The 17475-nt window shown below is 37.8% G+C and overlaps 1 pseudogene; it reads left to right on the forward strand.

Moving 5' to 3' along the window:
• The first annotated feature begins 1968 nt into the window (after positions 1-1968).
• The window catches only part of LOC116752605, a 104594-nt pseudogene continuing 89087 nt past the window's right edge, over positions 1969-17475 (forward strand).

Here is a 17475-nt window from a genome sequence, read left to right on the forward strand (position 1 = left end):
TAATGCACAGCATAGTGATTATAGTCAATGATACTGTATTATAAACTTCAAAGTTTCTGAGAGACTAGAATTTAATTGTTCTCACCACCAAAAAAGTTATAATTATGTGACATGTTAGAGGTGTCAGCTAACTCTATGGTGATAATTGTATTGCAATATATAAATGTATGAAACCAAGATATTGCACACCATAAACTTACAAAATGTAATATGTCCATTATATCTGAATAAGAAAATAATAAAAAAATAAAATTACTAGACATGCAAAGAAACAGAAAACTCTGTCCCACCTTGAGCAGGAAAAACCAATAAATAAAAACTTAATTTCAAGAAGACTCAGATTTTGAATTTAGCAGTAAAAGACTTCAAGGAAGCTAATATAAATACATTACAGTAACACAAGAATGAGGCAAAAATAAATAAACAAATGGCAAACTTATTGGAAAAGGAGTTTTAAAAAAACTATATTCAAAACGCATTACTGTATATGTAGAAAATACTAAAACAATTACAAAATTCTACTAGAATTAACTAGATTTAGTAAATTTGTAGAATAGGAAATCAATTTACAACAATTAATTTATTTATATATGCTTGAAGTGAGTATTCCAAAATAAATTATAATTAATGGTTTTTAACCATTCATAGTATCATTAAAAGAAAATAAGAATAATTTTAGCAAAGATGTGCAAGTCCTATACACTAAAATCTACAAAATATTACTGAAAATAATTAAGGAAGGCCTAAGCAAATGGCAAACTACATTCTTTTCATGATTTGTAAGACTTGTTTTTGTTAAAGTGATAATTCTCCCCAAAGTGATTTATACATATAACACTAACCCAAACAAAATCTCAGCAGGCCTTTTAAAGAACCTGACTAGCTTATTCTCAATTTTTATAAATAAAAAAATTGACATTACAAAAGGCAACATAAATTTTAAAATTAAAAAACAAAGTTAAGGAGTTGCAGTACATTATTGTTATACTGTAATCAGGACAGTATGGTATTGTCACAAGCATAGATATTAAATATATAAGTTATTGGAACAGAAAGGAGTGTTTGCATGGGCCCATATGGTGACCCACACATATATGGATTCAATTTGATTTTATTAAAGTGACAAGGTAATTCAATGGGAAAAGTACAGTCTTTCCAACAAAGGATACTGAAGTAACTGTATACTCATGTGGAAAAAAATAAATAACCTTCGGGCTTCCCTGGTGGCACAGTGGTTGAGAGTCCGCCTGCCTACGCAGGGGACGCAGGTTTGTGCCCCGGTCTGGGAAGATGGCACATGCCGCGGAGCGGCTGGGCCCGTGAGCCATGGCCGCTGAGCCTGCGCGTCCGGAGCCTGTGCTCCGCAACAGGAGAGGCCACAACAGTGATATGACACATATAAAAAGTAATTTCAAACGGATTATACAGATTTGTATATAAGAGCTAAAATCATAAATATCTAAAAGAAAACTTGGGGAAAAAACGTGACCTTAAGTTAGCAAATATTTCTTTGATAGAACGGAAAATACACAAAACTTAAAGGAAAAAAATGACAAATTAACCTTTGTCAAAATTAACTTTTGGCCATATGAAGGCACTATTCAGAAAATGAAGAGAGGGACAGACAAGGGACAGGGATTTCCTTGCCTCTGAGACGTCCGGGTTCTCGGCTCGGCGGCATGACTCAGCGCTCTGCTAGCTGTAGTTCCGCGGGACGTACTAGGCGCTCTCAGCTTGCACGACGCGCATGCGCTCAGTGCGCCGGGAAACGGCGGCGCCAGCGCGCTTCTCTGGTTTTTCTAGTGGAGCTCTGGGATCCTGGCTTTCCCGCAAATGCAGCTCCTCACTCCCACCCCTCCCGCATTTGGCTCCCTGCTTGGGGGGCGGGGTTCATCTGTGGCCGCCTCATGAGGAAATGGTGACAGTTGGCACCCCAACAACTTGGAGCTTCGCTGGCCGCCAGGCCGCATGACTGGCCTCACCTGTACACCTGGAGCCAGTCGGCCCAGTGGCCCCTGTTCCTGCTCAGCAGCAGCAGTTTGGCTGGGCTCAGCTTCTCCAGCTGCTACTGCTTCTCAAAGCGCTCCAGTTCTTCATGACCTTTGGACGAGCGAGTTCAAATGCAACAGCATGAACATGATGGAGAGCTGTCTGAGAAGAAGGTGCAGCAGTGAGGTGCGTCCATTAGGCTGTGGCTTCCTCACCACTGGTTGAGGTCTGTGTTCTGGGACCCCTGGGCACCCCGAATCACGGCTGTCCCAGCACGGAAGAAGTGGCAATGGCTTCAGCTGTCCTGCTGCAACCCCGTGAACCCCATGCCCCAAGCCTAGAACACCTCACCAAAGGGTAACCCAGGCTAGATGAGCAGGCAAAGGGGAGCACCTACCACTTACCCACCCTTGTTCTGTGGCAGCCCCTACAATTGACATGACACAGATGCACCCCAGGGGGTAGATGCTGCCGGCCCTTGGGTGGTTAGGGGAGGGTTTGGGACCATGGGGGCCCCAGAAAGACCAGGGGTAGGGTGCCATTTCTCTCTGCTGCTTGGCACCCATCTACGTCCCAATCCAAGGTAAGCTTCCTCCTGCAGAAGTTCACTTTTGTAAGCTCTTCCCATGGTAAATACAGGGCTGGATCCTACCCCACCTCCAGAAGGGCCTGGGGGTCAGGGATAGCACCCATATACTCCCTTCCCCAGTGAGGCTGGCTTCGTGTTCAGCAGGTCCTGCCAGCTTGTCCCCATGAACCATCAACCCACTACTGATACTGTTGCACTAAGTTTTTCTTTGACCACAACCTGTTGGTTTGCTTCCTAAAATCTACAACCATCACTTCTCATGTCTCATCCTGAGCGTAGGCAGTACCCTGAGGACATGGCATGATCTTCCCATTGGGAGATGGTACAGGAAAGCATGGTCTGGCTGGGAACCTAAGGACCCACAGGATCTTCCTAGTTAGACCTGAAAGCTCTTCTGCGAAGCTGCCCTGGGGGCGGTACAGCTGTCCCCTAGCCTGTGCTGCCTGGCCTTGCCCTACCAGTGTCAGCATCACTGTCCTTTCCTCTGAGACCAGGGCTACAGAAACAGGTCCTGACCATACCCCATTCCTGGGAGTTGAGTAGCTTGCTGGGACCCCAGTTAAATCTGTCTCCAACATTCCCCACATGTACTTTCCCCCACATGCTCAACTGTAAATATTACTCCCTTTCCAGAAACAAATTCCAAGGAAGCAAGACCTAAGTACTTACCAGGGATCCATCTTGGGTCAGAATGCAAGCCTCAACTCCTTCAGGGAGACACACCATGGTCAACCTGGCCAGGAACTTGGCGAGGCGCAGAGACGCTGGCCCAGCTGGCAAGAAGCTGAGTAAGTACAAGGAGTTTGTTATTCAGCACCTAAAACATGCATCTGCTTAGGCCACTGGCACTAGGAGGCAGAGGCAGGGCTCTGCACTTTCCTCTTGTAGCACTGTCCAGTTGCCACACTGATCCACACTTCTCTGTGCAGCAGATATGTGTGGAGCCCTGCTTAGTATCAGGTCCAGGGATTCCTACCTCCAATTCTCCAGCCCTTTCCTCAGCCCCACCCATCTGCCACCCAGCTCAGTGACCCCTCTGTAAACCTGGCAAGTCACTCAATCTCTCAAAGCCTCTAAGCCCAGTTTCTTCATCTGTAAAATGGATAAATGTAGGAAACTCACTGAGGTCAGCCCCTGGCTGTGATCACTGTGGTCTCAATCACCACTGCTTACTACAGGAGCTATAGAATGTTGAGGAGATGCCACTAAAACACAAACAGCACAGGGCTCAATACATGACACATAGTGTGAGGTCTTTAGCTTGACTTGTTAAAACACATTGTCACCATAAACCCTAAGAAATGTACACACTCACAAAGAAAAAAAAGAGAGAGAGAGAAGGAAATCAAAACAGAATACTACCAGAAAATCAGCATGAAAGCAGTGATGGAGAAAATGAGGGACAAAAAGGTATAAGACATACAGAAAACAAATAGCAAAATGGCAGAAGTACTTCCTTATCAGTAATTACTTGAAAAGTAGACGGATTAATCTTGCCAGTCAAAAAGCAGAGATTGACAGAACGGATAAAAGACATGATCCAACTATACACTGTCTATAAAAGACTCACTTTGGACTCATACAAGTTGAAGGTGAAAGGATAGAAGAAATAGCCCATGAAAAATAGTAATCTAAAGAGAGCTGGGGTGGCTATACTAATATCAGACAAAATACACTGTAAATAAAAAGTTATAGGAGGACCTTCGAGATGGCAGAGGCGTAAGATGTGGAGATCACCTTCCTCCCCACAAATACATCAAAAATGCATCTACATGGGAACAATTCCTACAGAACACCTACTGAATGCTGGCAGAAGACCTCAGACCTCCCAAAAAGGCAAGAAACTCCCCATGTGCCTGGGTAGGGCAAAAGAAAAAAAAAAAACAGACAAAAGAATAGGGATGGGACCTACACCTCTGGGAGGGAGCTGTGAAGGAGGAAAGGTTCCCACACACTAGGAAGCCCCTTCGCGGGCGGAGACGGGGTGTGGGCAGGGGGAAAGCTTCGGAGCCACAGAGGAGAGCGCAGCCACAGGGGTGCGGAGGGCAAAGCGGAGAGATTCCCGCACAGAGGATCAGTGCCAACCAGCACTCACCAGCCCGAGAGGCTTGTCTGCTCACCCGCCGGCCAGAACAGGTTGGGGCTGGGAGCTGAGGCTCCGGCTTCGGAGGTCAGATCCCAGGTAGAGGGCTGGGGTGGACTGTGTGAACACAGCCTGAAGGGGGTTACTGCCACAGCTAGCCGAGAGGGGGTCCAGGAAAAAGTCTGGAGCTGCCGAAGAGGCAAGAGACCATTGTTTTGGGACGCGAGGAGAGGAGATTCAGAGAACCGCCTAAATGAACTCCAGAGATGGGCATGAGCCGCGGCTATCAGCGGGGATATCAGAGATGGGCGGGGCATGAAACGCTAAGGCTGCTGCTGTAGCCACCAAGAAGCCTGTGTGCAAGCACAGGGCACAATCCACACCTTCACTCCCCGGGACCCTGTGCAGCCTACCAGTGCCAGGGTCCTGTGATCCAGGGACAACTTCCCCAGGAGAACACACAGGGTGCCTCAGGCTGTTGCAACATTGCCTCTGCTGCGGCAGGCTCGCCCTTCATTCCGTACCCCTTCCCCTGCCTCCCCCCCACAACCCCCGACCCCGGCCTGAGTGAGCCAGAGCCCCCTAATCAGGCACTCCTTTAACTCCATCCTGTCTGGGCGAAGAACAGACGCCCTCAGGTGACCTACACGCAGAGTCAGGGCCAAATCCAAAGCTGAAACCCAGGAGCTGTATGAACAAAGAAGAGACAGGGAAGTTTCTCCTAGCAGCTTCAGGAGCTGCAGATTAAATCTTCACAACCAACCTGATGGACCCTGCACCTGTGTAATACCTGAATAGACAATGAATCATCCTAAAACTGAGGCAGTGGACTAACAACCTGACTTTACACCTAAAGCAATTAGAGAAAGAAGAACAAACCCCCCCAAAGTTAGCAGAAGGAAAGAAATCACAAAGATCAGATCAGAAAAAAATGAAAAAGAAATGAAGGAAACTGTAGTAAAGATCAATAAAACGAAAAGCTGGTTCTTTGAGAAGATAAACAAAATTGATAAACCATTACCCAGACTCACCGAGAATGAAAGGGAGAAGACTCAAATCAACAAATTAGAAATGAAAAAGGAGAAGTAACAACTGACACTGTAGAAATACAAAGCATCATGAGAGATTACTACAAGCAACTGTATGCCAATAAAATGGACAGCCTGGAAGAATTAACAAATTCTTAGAAAAGCAGAACCTTCCAAGAATGACCCAGGAAGAAATACGAAATATAAACAGACCAGTCACAAGCACTGAAATTGAAACTGTGATTAAAAATCTTCCAACGAACAAAATCCTAGGACCAGATGGCTTCACAGGCGAATTCTATGAAACATTTGGAGAACAGCTAACACCTATCCTTCTCAAACTCTTCCAAAATATAGCAGAGGGAGGAACACTCCCAAACTTATTCTATGAGGCCACCATCACCCTGATATGAAAACCAGAGAAGGATGTTGCAAAACAAGAAAACTACAGGCCAACATCACTGATGAACGTAGATGCAAAAATCCTCAACAAAATACTAACAAACAGAATCCATCAGCACATTAAAAGGATCATACACCATGATCAAGTGGGGTTTATCCCAGGAATGCAAGGATTCTTCAATATATGCAAATCAATCAACGTGATACACCATATTAACAAATTGAAGGATAAAAACCATATGATCATCTCAGTAGATGCAGAAAAAACTTTCAACAAAATTCAACACTCATTTATGATAAAAACCCTCCAGAAAGCTGGTGATGAGAGTCACCAACATAGGAGGTCTGGGGTCTGTGCTTATATAGTCACAATTTATTTTAGGTATGGCCATATCAATATGGGATTTTTATTATTCCTGTTTTCCATGTTTGTTTTACTTGTCAGAATAGGGCCAAGAAAATCTGTACTCCTTAAATTTTTTCTATCTGTCAGAGAATCAAATTCTTAGAAAATCTGTAATTAATTAACAGATATAAACTAGCAGAAGCCCTGAATTTCAAAACTTTTTACATATATAAAATATTACTATACTAATTATATAATCTATATCCAGTATTGGATAGGTGGTCTGACATCTATTTGCACTATAATATAATGTATTGCTCTTCCTCTTGTCCGCTATCTCTCCCCCCTCCTCTCATTCTCCCTTTCTCTCTCTTACTGACTTCAAAATGTTCTTTATGTTGCCTCTAAGATCCGTCTCTCTTGCTTCAATAACAAGGCTACTTGGCCTCTTCATCTACCTCTTCTTTTATTTCAAATTATGTGTCTTCTTGACTCTATTTCAATTGTTAGGTTTTTTGTTTGTTTGTTTTTCCGGTATGCGGGCCTCTCACTGTTGTGGCCTCTCCCATTTGCGGTACGCAGGCGCACAGGCTCCGGACGCGCAGGCTCAGCGGCCATGGCTCATGGGCCCAGCCGCTCCGCGGCATGTGGGATCTTTCCAGACTGGGGCACAAACCCATGTCCCCTGCATTGGCAGGCGGGCTCTCAACCACTGCGCCAACCAGGGAAGCCCATTTGTTAGGTTTTTGATAATTTTCAAATCATTGATTTCATGGTTTATAACCTGTGGTTAAAAATCTCAGTTTTCAGTGCATAAGCTAAGTATTAGCTCATTTTCCTAGTTTTAGGTTCTCTGAACTAGTGGTAAGCTTTTCCATTGTCACTCTTTTGTATAAACTCTAGCAAATATCATTTGAATATCATAAATTATCTCACAGTTGTATGTGAAAATTCTTTCTCATTCATGTGTAGTGTTAGTTAAAAACATAATTCTACTGTTCTTACTAGTCTTAAATGAATATATATTAATAGTTATTATTTATATGATGGAAATTTGATATATAGATAATAAATTAATATTTGTTAGGTTTTTTGAAATGACTAATCACTTCTCTCTTGAAGGGGAAAAACATGTGTATATAATAAATAATACTGAGTAAAAGCAGTGACTTGCACATACATTGAAAGAAGTGGAAAGAATTTGTAATGAGATAAGACTATGAATAAAGTAATATAATAACAAAATAAAGAGATAAAGTAATACATGGGTATATTAATTTCCTACTGTAGCTAAAACAAATTGCCACACATTTCCATAGGGAGACACAAATTTATTACCTTTAGTTCTGGAGGTCAGAAGTCCAAAATCAGTCTTACTAGGCTAAAATCAAGGTGTCACTAGAGCTGGTTCTTTCTTGAGGCTCTAGGACATTCCTTTTTCTTTGCTTTTTCAAGATTCTAGAGGCTACCAATTTCACCAGCTAGTGGCCACATCACTCTAACCTCTGCTTCCATCAGATTTACTTTTCTTCACTTTGACCTTCTTATAGGGATCCTGTAATTTTACTGGGCCCATCTAAATAAATCAGAATAATCTCCTTGTCTCGAGATGCTTAATTAAATCAGATGTGCAAAGTATCTTTCAGTATGTAAGGAAAAATATTTATAGGTTCCAGGGATTAGGACATAGGAACACTTGTGGAGCCATTATTCTACAATGATATATGGGAAATATTTTTAAAAATTAAAAGCAAAATTCAAATGTTAAGTTTTAGTATTTTCATGTCAAGTGACCAAAGAATCACAAGTATGATACAGACCCGAAAGAGTAATTTCCATAGTTTTCTTTAACTTGATATTATGTTCACTTCTATTTGACCTTCACAGAAATTCTAGTAATATGTGTGGCAAATACCATGATTTCCACTCTCTAGAAGAGGAAATAGATACAGTGTATTCTCATCACCTGCTTAAGTAGCATGTATAATTAGAGACAAATTTAGGGCTAAAATCCAAATTCCTAAAACTTAGTCAAGTGTATTTCCTATTATTGTCCAATATTTTTTCTTAAAAAAAAAAATCAACCACTGTAAGGATAGAAAGAATGTCTAAAGAGTCTATCCCAATTGCACTAGTTCTTCAAGTCAGAAAATATGTCATTTTCATCCTTGTAACCACAGGAGTACACACAGTGACTAACACATAGTAGGTGCTTAAAGTATGCTAGAGAATAATAATGGACTGAGAATTTAGATGAATAACATGAGTTTATTTGTAATTTTCCCTATACATTTGATTTATTTAGTACAGATATACAATGTTTAGTGCAACTAAAATATTATTTTTAAAGGGAAATATTAATACGTACTCATGGATATTTTACTTTGCTTTTCTGGTTGGACACCTTCCTATACATTTATTTCCTGCTGACAGCAAAACATGAAAAATCAAAGTCAGAGTAAAACTGAAGGCAAAATGTAAATAAACCCTACTATATACTCCAGGTTTAGCTGAGATTCTGTAACATTAGCTGCACCTTCACGCAGTAGTTATCATGGACAATTCCTTCAAAGATTCTCTATGTTCACCTGGTGTAATTGGTTTGTGTTGAAAATAAAGTCAATGCAAATCTTGGACTTTCATCATAGAACAAAATGTTCAGTGAACCAATTTCTTCACTTTGCCTGTGATTTTCACTGCAGGTAACAAAGACCCATTTAAGGGTGTGTTATCTGTTTCCCCCATGAAATTCTGTTCCAATCTATAGTATATTGTATGACTTTGTTTCCTAGAGTCCCTATGTTTTGAATAGGGACTCTAGGAAATGCCTTCAGCACCTCCTCTCATTATAGCATAGTGTACTTTCTTATTTCTCTGATTTGGGCGTTGACCATGAGACTTGGTTTGGCCAGTGGATTAGGAGTGGTTGTTGTATTTTCAGAAGCTGTAAATGTGGTTGTGTAGTTTGACCTGACCCTTGCACTACCACTATTCTAGAAGAGAACATGTCTTGGGTAGCCACTAACCAAGGAAGATAAAAAATACATGACAGACGTGGGCTCCACCCACAGGCTGGATCTAAGCTGAATGTAACCACTGCTTGAGGTAGAACTGCCCATTCAAGCCCAGCTGACATTACCCAAGCTTTCTTCCAATCCACACACCTGTGAACATGAGAATAAATGTTTGCTGTAATAAACCACTGAATTTTGAGTGATTTTTAACAGCATTTTTGTTTCAAAAACTGACTTATAACCTTTCCAAATTAAGCTCGAAGTTCACCCAGGCTGTCTAGTTGATTCCTATCCTCATCCCTCTCCCTCTTTTCATAACCTGTGGCTCTCACTTCTGTTATAGCAAAGCCACATATTTGCTTTTAAGTTTCTTCCTTAAAATGTTTAAGGAAAGAGCTGACATTTAGAGATAATTTGAATGTTAACTGTATTGGAAGATCTATTATTTGCACTCCTTTTCTTTAATGAAAGGCTAAACACTACCTAAATAATGAATTAATTTTCAGGCTGTGACTGCGTGGTATGCAACATCTTACTGAATATATTACCTTTTTGCTATTGGTTACAAAGTAGAGTGCACTTTTGATTTAGAATGCCTTTCTTCTCCTTATCTTTTGAACTTTATCTTCCTGCTCCATAAGTGAGCTAATGTAGACAAATGAGAAATACTGGTTGAACGTGAATGTTATACTTTTATTTCACCATCTTCTAGTCCTTGCTCAGACTTTGCACTGTGTAAAAATAGCCCTAATTAAAAATCTCAATCATTTGAAGTCATACATTATTTTATTACATTGATTATTGCTTTTTAATGATTACTATCAAGTTTCCATTAAATTCCTTTATATTCACTGTTATAAGTCTACTGATTATATATGTTGACTTCTTCTGTGAAGAGTTTTCTGTTTACTTGAGCAGAATATGCCCATGTTTTGCTGGTGATTCTCTAATGAGGACTAGCAAAGTCATACAAACCATTTATTTCTCAGGCAGCATTTATATTTTTGTCACAAAAATATTAACCCCCTTTCAATATTATAGCTATTACTTTACTCCTAAAGGGCTCATATCTAATGTCCACCAAATGCTAGTTTTGAGGCCATTAATCCTTAACTGTCTGATTCAGAGATACTAATTCTCTCAAATATATTTGTTAAATCGCAATAATATAACTTATTCATGCAGTAGGTCCTAATTGTTTCTAGAAGATTCGAGGTAAAGGAAGGATCTTATTGTTCATGTTTCAATTTCACACATAATCTCTGTGAAATGGTTAGATTATCGTATACTGAAAAATCCTCCCACTAATCAAGCATGAGAAGCCAAAAAATATATACTGCACAGATGGGCAATTAATTTATTTCCCATTGAGCTTGCAATGTGCTCCATGATTTTGCAACAGCTGTGATGAGAATGGTGGATATGCCCAATCTATGCTTCATTTAACTTCAGGAACTCTAAGAGAGTGCATTGTGTAGGAAATAAAACTGTATTTTTAAGCAATGGAGCTTGTTGTCCTGAAGGAGCATTTCATTTTTAACAACTGAAGTTTTAGCACAAATGTTGATAAGTGTATATTTCTTTCTTCTGACAACTTTATCATCAACTTAGATTGTATTTCATCACTAAACACATACTGTCGACTTAGTCCTAGACACACTAGAAAATCAATGGGATCTTGATGCAGTAAATGGAAGAATTGTACAGTAAATATTGTGTTTCAATTGTTTACCACTGAAGTTTAGTTTTCAAAGACATTGATAATACCATATTACATTTGTATAGCACTTTTTGTATTCAAAAGCATTCTCCTGTCAGATGGGAATAAAAATGCTTATCCTACCCTCTTCACAGAGCTGATGATATGATTACATGACATAAAAGAAATAAAATGCTTTCTAAAGTAAAGAGTGCTCTAAGAAATATGGGTTTATCGTTGTCATCATGCCTGAGGAAAATTTTAGTCAGTAAAAAGTGCAGAGGCTTGGAAACAAGAACTGGATTTCACTTCTGGTTCCACTACTTACAATATGTATAAAACTTGTTAATTTCCTTACTTTTACACTAAGCCTCAGTTTTTTTGATGTGTAAAAATTTTGAATAATTATAAATTAACAGATAAGGGGTGTGTGTGTGTGTGTATACACGCTTGAAAATTACAGGAGTTTATATATGGAAAATGCATAGTTCAGTGTTGAGTTAATGTATGTCATTTAAAATTTTTAGATACCATAAAAGCCATTATTTTAAAAGTATCAACTGTGGATAGACTGGTAGAAGACACATTTTAACAACAGATATTAAGGGCCTACATCAAATCCAAGAAAGAAGAGGAAATATAATTATAATGGCTGAAGGAAATCTTGTATCCCTTGTCCTCCATTTAGTATGCCTAAGTGGTATATTTAGTATTTCTGCTTAGACAGAGCCATTTGATGGTCATATTTCTGGTGGATCTGTAACTGCTAGATTATATATCATAGATCATAATCCCTTTAGAAACAATCCTTGTTAAATTTCTAGAGGTAACTCAAAACTCCTCCATAGCATCCTCTTCCAGTCTCCAAGAATTGGTCAAGTCACTTCATCCCCAGAGAGTAAAAGGGTTATTCAGGTTTTAGAATAATAAAATGAGTAACCATGACAATGGGTAATATTGGTATACTGAGTTAAAATTTCGAATATACATAGTTATGGTCCCTTTTGAGACTTTCTCTAATATAACTAAAGTAGTAAAAATTAATGGCTATTTTCTGTGATTTCCTTTTTTTTGAGACTTCTTTTGCTGTTGCATATTTCTTTCTACATAATGGAGTAGAAATAACAGCAAGGTTAATTTTTGCAAAGAAGGTGCTTATTAATTTATTGTGCTCCCTTAATTGGAATCAGTTTCCTTTCCTGCTTTCTCACTTCCACGAGTCTCAAGGGGACATAAACCCAAGGCTCTTTAGAAAGAAAGCCCTACCATCTTTTCTGTCATGTATTTCTCTCTCTCTCTCCCATTCATACGCCATAATATGGATGCTGTTGTATAGGACATCCTTCTTTACCTGATGCCCCAGGCTCAAAGGCTCACAGTTCTGTGGTTCATGAGCTAAACCATCTTCTACTCTGGTGCAGAGGATATGCTTGAATCAATTATTGTCTCCTCTCTCTGTTCCCTATTTAACATTCAAGTTTTAGACTTTATTATTTTCTTTTTTTTTACTTATATTGACAAAAATTTAATAGAAATATTATTCTGGCTGCCACTCCACCCTTATTACAACTCATTATGGTTAGCAAGTTTAGAGAATAGAGTTATTCTGTACAGTATTTCTAATACAATCCCTGGAGGCATTTAAAACTAGCCTAGATGAAGTATTACAAAGTATATTGAAGAAAATAATTTTGCACAGGCAGGGAGATTTATTTAGATTCAATACATCTTTCTTTTTTCCTATAATTGCTCCTAATTTTTAAAGGACAATTGTACAAATTATAATGTGCCTATTATTTTCTTTTTCTTTTTTTAAAATGTTTATTGGAGTATGATAGCTTTGCAATGTTGTGTTAGTAGACTTTATTATTTTTTTACTACCTGATGTACCTTACCTTTTATTTGTTTACCTGTTTAATGTCTATCTATCTCCTCTTCCTCCACTAGAATATAAACTCCATGTAGGTAGGGGTTTTTATAGGGTTTTTTTTCCTGTTGCTTGGAGGAAATGGAAGGTGCAAAATAAATACTTGATGTACAAATAAGTCAGTACATAAATAGAAAACCTGTTTTGACTTTAAAGAAAAGACGTATTTCCAGACTTTGGCTTTCCTAGTACAGCAGAAAGGTGCCATGTTCATATTCCAGCTCAGCATGATAGAGCTCTACCATAGGAGTAAGCCAAATCTTAGCTAATAATAAATTATTGCTTTGCTTTCTTTGTGATTGTCTTTCTCAGGATCCTCACAGCTTATGCTACTAAGAACAACTAGGCAAGAGATCAAGATAATACTGCCTTGGTATTACTGCCTAAAAGTACATCAATCCATCATTTCCAAAAATAGCATGGTTTTCCTAATAATAAGAGAAATTATAATAATTCTATAAAACAAAAAATATAAAAGTATAGAAAAAGGACACATACTCCTAAAACGGGAAAAATACAATAAAATTGTAGTACTTTTTATTTTAGGCATTTTTCCTAGGTGTATTTTTATTTTCTGTGTTAAATTAGGTTCATTGTCTTTGTTAATGGAATCGTTTCTGCCATGATATCAGGAGTGTTGTCCCCTAGTATATGCTATATAAAACATGAATTCTAGTGTTTGCATAGGGCACCAGATTATCAACCATATTGCCACATTTAGCTACTTCCCTAACATTGGGAAATTGTTTTGTTTTGTTTTTCTGTTTTGTGCTCTCATTTCCATAGTTTGCTATCAGTGTTTGATTAGAAATTATTTAGTAAAAACCCTTTGATTTTACAGAGAAGACAAATTAGATCCATGGATGTTTAAGTTAATTACCCAAGCATCATACGTTGACTCAGAATTTGAACTCAAGCTCTAAATTCTTATTTCAGTACTCTAAAGAAATGCACATGGTTATTAAAAAATAAGTTGCATTACTTATTTTAAGTCTTAAGTTGTGCTCTGGATTTTTGACGTTAAAGAAACCAGATAGAATTATGGTAGAAACCTGTTATAACTGTTAGAGGAGTTGTGAGTCATAATTTTTTTCACACCAAGATCTTAATTCATTTCAGTGAAAATTTACAATGAAACAAGTATTTATAAAATTATATCTAAAGTAAATCAATAATAAAAGACTACCCAAAAGTGGTGAAGGGGGTGGCTTAAGCATAGGCAAATGGCCCTGGATGTCTGGGTATGAAGGAAGAGGCCACAGTGTAGAAGAAGAGGGAAAGAAAGGCTGTGGACACCATATTCATCCCTTTTTGGTTCCTCAGCCTATTTCCTCCAGCAATGTATTCATTAAGGTATTACCCTGTTATATGAAATAGATCAAAACAAAAGGATGGGGGAAAAAAAATAACCACATTCATTAAAAAATGGCCTCAGTTTTCAAGCTCAATGTCATTTATAGTAATAGTGTGTGTTTTGGGGCTTCCCTGGTGGCGCAGTGGTTGAGAGTCCACCTGCCGGTGCAGGGGACACGGGTTCGTGCCCCGGTCTGGGAAGATGCCACGGAGCGGCTAGGCCCGTGAGCCATGGCTGCTAAGCCTGCGCGTCCGGAGCCTGTGCTCAGCAATGGGAGAGGCCACAGCGGTGAGAGGCCCGCGTACCAAAAAAAAAAAAAGTGTGTTTTGTAATAATGCATTATATATATACATATTTATGCATGTATGAATGTGTGTGTATATATTTCAGTGTTAAACTCACACACATATAAATATGTGTTCCCCAAAACAACTTTCTAGGTTTAAAAATACTGATTTAGATTGAATAAAATTTTTGTTTTAATAGCATTAAAATATTTTAATTCCACTGTATATTACTTGATAAAATTTAATGGGAAATGCTAATGAAAAGAGGGATTCTAGGTAATGTATTATAAATAATAATTTAAAAACACTAAATACTAAGAACACTAAATACTAAGATGTTCTTGTGTTTATTGTGTTTGAAAATGATTACAGTTTAAACTACTAGTTCTTTTAATTAATTTTAAATTATTATGAAACCCCATAGATATTCTTATGATATCCTTATTGCTATCAAGTGAGTATCTCTAGATGGATATTGTAACAGTATTTACCAAAGGAACTAATGCAAATAACATCTGAATTTTTAAATCCTGCTGGTATATTTTTAATTTTACTTAAACCTAAACAAGCCTAAAATTAAGTTGAAAGTGGTCTTCAAAGCCAAGCAGGTGTTCTGGTCAATAGCTCAACTTTATTGAAATTCAGTGAAAACTAATTAAACATTTCAAAAAGAAACACTCCCCTATGAGAGCTTCACTTTTCTGTGAAGCCTTTTTGGAGCTCCCATATTCAGAGTTGGAAAAACTAAACACCTGCTTTTAAGGGACTCATGAATGTTTAATCCTGGTGAATAGATTACTGCAGTGAGATCCAGGCAAACAGAACAGATCAGGTAAACATGAAAACAAAATACTCCCTACTCCAGAGGCATTTCCTTATGCTGCCTTCCTTCAGTCATTCTATTTTTCTATTTATTAGAATTTGTATTTTCTATTGCTCATGATTATATATGTATGTATGTATATTCTTGCAAAATTATGGATATGTATATTAGATATAAATAAGAATATTTGATATGACTTTTGATTACTTTCTTAATCTGTTAATAATTAATATATAACATATTAATAAAAATTGTATCCACAGTTAATTTCAAGTTCTTTTAATACCTGGAGTTAATCCTAGGAAAACCATGTTTTCTAAGTATAACATATATTACTTTCTTTAAATAATGAATTCTTAGAGTATATCTGAAGTATGCATAAGTTACCTTTGGAAAGGGTAAGAGTCATACACTCAATGGGTTATTCTGTTTATCTGACCACAGATCCCCTTTGCTTTGAATAGAACTAACATGAGTCATGTAAAAATTGTAAAAAGTTAATGTAACTTACAGGTTTGGAGGATAAAGAGAATCTGTATGAAATATTAGATAGATACATACATAGATAACAGATAAACATTTTACTTAGATATAAACAATGCAATTTAAATCAATAATATTATTGTGTGCTGTTTTTAATTTACAACCAGTTCTTCAATCCAATAATTCTATAAGCTTCTAAGTTAGGCAGTGCAAATAAAAATTGAAAACAAAAATACAATTGAACAGATACTTAATTCTTCAGTAGTCTGGTATGAGATTTACTCTAAGTGTGCACTTGACATTCTGCCAGTTTTTCAATATCTCTTCTACTGTATTTGAGTATTTGAGTGGATTTTAGGTTCTTCATTGGCAAAGACATAAATAAGACATTTAACATCTTTTCCACACCTTAAATATGGTGTCCTATTTGGGTTGTGTAACCGAATCTAATTATACAGTTACTCTGCTCACTCAGTGGAAAACTAGGGCTAGGGAGAGCAAATATAGGATGGAATAAGGTGGTACAGAGGTATCTAAACCAAGGAAACCTCAAAGCCAACAGAAATTAAGACAGCAAAAAATAATGCCTGTTTTTTTTTTCCCTCACACTGCAAATTCTGTCAATCCCAACTTCCAAATATATATTGTATTTGTTTCTTTTCACATCTACCATGAATACCTCCAGAATATGTCACCATTTCTCACATTGGATTATAGCTCTAGCCTCCTTACTGTCCTACCTTTCTTCTTTTTTCTACTCTTGCCTATACTCTACTATTTACAGGAGAGCTAGCGTGAACCCCCCATATATATATATATAGGTATAATTATCTCTACTGACAGACTTAGCAACATGGATGAATTCAAAGGCATTATGCTGATTGAGAGAAGTCAGTTTCAAAAGATTATATATTATATGGTTCCATTTATATGACATACTGGAGAAGCCAAAACTACAGTGACAAAAAATATTCAGTGTTTGCCAGAGGTTAGCAGTAGAAAGAGGATACGACTTCAAAGGAGCAGGACAAGAGAGATTTGGGGGCACTGGGATCATTCTATGTCCTGATTGTAGTGGTAATTACACAAATCTATACATGTGCTAAAGTTGTACACCAAGAAGATTCAAATTTTCTATTTGTTAATTTAAAAAATAAAATTAAATAATAATTAGTTGTAGTTTTTCAGTTGGCCACATATAATTTTGTATTCCTGAATAAATTATTCAACGTCTCCAGCCAGCGTTTCTTTATAAATGAAAAGAGAACAATACTGTTATTTTTAAAGGACTGCTACCTCTAAAATATAAAATGTTGTCTCACTATCATATCCTTCTGTCTTGTTTAGGGTTATTTATTCAGTAAGTATAGAGAGATGCATTATTTATGTTTCTCAGGAGAGTTCAATTGATCTAGTCATTTCTGTTAATGCAGTCTATGCAGTACCTTGTT

Source organism: Phocoena sinus, chromosome 4 (assembly GCF_008692025.1).
Source record: "Phocoena sinus isolate mPhoSin1 chromosome 4, mPhoSin1.pri, whole genome shotgun sequence".
Taxonomy (NCBI): Eukaryota; Metazoa; Chordata; class Mammalia; order Artiodactyla; family Phocoenidae; genus Phocoena; species Phocoena sinus.